The sequence below is a fragment of the Schistocerca serialis genome, unplaced genomic scaffold (genome assembly GCF_023864345.2).
Source record: "Schistocerca serialis cubense isolate TAMUIC-IGC-003099 unplaced genomic scaffold, iqSchSeri2.2 HiC_scaffold_1192, whole genome shotgun sequence".
NCBI lineage: Eukaryota > Metazoa > Arthropoda > Insecta > Orthoptera > Acrididae > Schistocerca > Schistocerca serialis.
In genome coordinates this window covers 107,501-110,000 of record NW_026047395.1, presented here as the reverse complement: position 1 = coordinate 110,000, position 2,500 = coordinate 107,501, and the positions used below count along the sequence as shown (strand labels likewise).

The 2,500-nt window shown below is 57.7% G+C and overlaps 1 non-coding gene across 1 annotated transcript in view; it reads right to left on the bottom strand.

The window, feature by feature from the left end:
• LOC126434688 (small subunit ribosomal RNA) overlaps positions 1-251 on the bottom strand; it is a 1,910-nt gene extending 1,659 nt beyond the window's left edge. Inside the window, exon 1 of the ribosomal RNA XR_007579407.1 lies at positions 1-251. This exon is cut by the window's left edge and continues 1,659 nt beyond it. This is a non-coding gene — a ribosomal RNA (small subunit ribosomal RNA).
• Between the last annotated feature and the right edge of the window lie 2,249 nt (positions 252-2,500).

The following is a 2,500-nucleotide window of genomic DNA, read 5'->3' as shown; positions in this document are numbered from 1 at the left end:
AAACGGACCGGACGAGCCGACCGATTGGTTTTGATCTAATAAAAGCGTCCCTTCCATCTCTGGTCGGGACTCTGTTTGCATGTATTAGCTCTAGAATTACCACAGTTATCCAAGTAACGTGGGTACGATCTAAGGAACCATAACTGATTTAATGAGCCATTCGCGGTTTCACCTTAATGCGGCTTGTACTGAGACATGCATGGCTTAATCTTTGAGACAAGCATATGACTACTGGCAGGATCAACCAGGGAGCTGCGTCAACTAGAGCTGAGCAGCCGGCCGCCCGGGAGTGTGTCCCGGGGGCCCGCGCGAACACGCAAGCGTCCGCTCAATTATTCTGCAAACAGGAGGAGGCTGAGCTCCCCTGCACAATACACCTCGAAACCCTCTCAGGTCCCGGCGGCGCGCAGCGCCGTCCTAAGTACTTGGTCGGGTTCGAGAGAGGCGCAATCGCCCGGAGTTTGGCGAGTAGACGCTTTAGGTGCGACCACCCGTGCTCCCAACTGAGCTTGCCGCTGCCGACAGAGGCCCGGGAGCGTGCTGTCGTGGCATTGCCGGCGGGAGACAACACGCGCCACCTACGGTGGCCGGCAGCTCCAACGCCAGCGCCACAGAAGGACAAAAGCCCCACTTGGGTGCCGAAGCGAACTCTCCCAGCACAGCGCACGCGCCAACACGTCCGCACAGCTGCGATACAATCCACCTGCGAGAACCGCAGAGGCGACCGAGCAGCAGACGGCGTCGCGGCGCCGAGCGCCGGGCGGCGGCGCATCCTCAGCGCACACAGTCCTCAATCGGACCAGCACACTGCAGATGTCCACCGCGCTTCGCACCGGGCCCGCGAGGACCTACTTTGGCCGCACGGCGCCGCGTGCAGGGTGCGCCGGCGCGCAGCTACGCCGCCTGCCGCCTCCGTCGGCCGGCGCGCCTGCCACTGGCCGCCCCCACCAGCCGGCTGTAGCGCGTGCGCCCACGCACCGCGCGGCCAGCACGCCGGGAGGCCCCCCCTCACCGGCCGGGGACGGTCCCACCCAGCCACCGCCGCGTATCGCTTCACACCCACATGCCATTCACGTTCGTGGGCATGGTGGGTATCGCTGAAACAACCGGTTGGTAGCTCAACCGATCGTCGCCATCACTGATTCACCTCTAGCGAGAACAACCGCACCACAACGGTTTACCAGTTCTTCATTTGCGTAACGTCACCAGCAAACGTAGACGTCCATCGCCATTTGCAAATTCAACGATTGTTGCATGCCTGTGTCAGGTGTCACGACACACTATGTCTGCCCACATACACGCAACAACATGTGCACGCTTCGCGAACACGTGGAAGGTGGCCCCCGTACGTATGCGATGTCCATTGCGCGAACGACTGTCAACCGGCCTCTGTCGCATGTCGCAGATGTGGAACGCAGTGCACCATGCTATCACGGTGTGTGAGAAGAGACGACTACGTCTGACAACACGCGCCACTACATCAACAGACGGCTCATGCCGATCGCCATCCACGGCATACCATACTGCAATCCAGCTCTTATAGGGAGACGACATGTAGCTGAGTGCACAATATTTGGACCGTATGGTTCGCCGTTGTTGGCGCAGTCGTGGTACGGTCACACATGTACCACGATGTATCATTCAGTACATGAGGACCAATGTGCAGTACAGTGTGTGATTTGGACGTACAACATCAGCGGACAGTTGACACAAGCCGTACCACAACGTAGGCTGTGCTTCGCCATGCGAATGCCAATGAACAACTGCGAAGGGCATTGAGCATGTACGTCCTGCTGCCATCCGCATTACAGTGTATAGCTGCAAGGTGTTTAACATGAAGCGATACTCTGGGGACCGGGCAGTGCGAGTAGCAAACTATATTGCGGGGGTTGCAGTTAGGCAACACTACACTAATTTAACGCGTCGTATGACAATTACAGAGCAGGTTAAGGCCCAACGTGTGTTGGGTTAAGGCCCAACGTGTGTTGGGTTAAGGCCCAACGTGTGTTGGGTTAAGGCCCAACGTGTGTTGGGTTAAGGCCCAACGTGTGTTGGGTTAAGGCCCAACGTGTGTTGGGTTAAGGCCCAACGTGTGTTGGGTTAAGGCCCAACGTGTGTTGGGTTAAGGCCCAACGTGTGTTGGGTTAAGGCCCAACGTGTGTTGGGTTAAGGCCCAACGTGTGTTGGGTTAAGGCCCAACGTGTGTTGGGTTAAGGCCCAACGTGTGTTGGGTTAAGGCCCAACGTGTGTTGGGTTAAGGCCCAACGTGTGTTGGGTTAAGGCCCAACGTGTGTTGGGTTAAGGCGCAACGTGTGTTGGGTTAAGGCGCAACGTGTGTTGGGTTAAGGCGCAACGTGTGTTGGGTTAAGGCGCAACGTGTGTTGGGTTAAGGCGCAACGTGTGTTGGGTTAAGGCGCAACGTGTGTTGGGTTAAGGCGCAACGTGTGTTGGGTTAAGGCGCAACGTGTGTTGGGTTAAGGCGCAACGTGTGTTGGGTTAA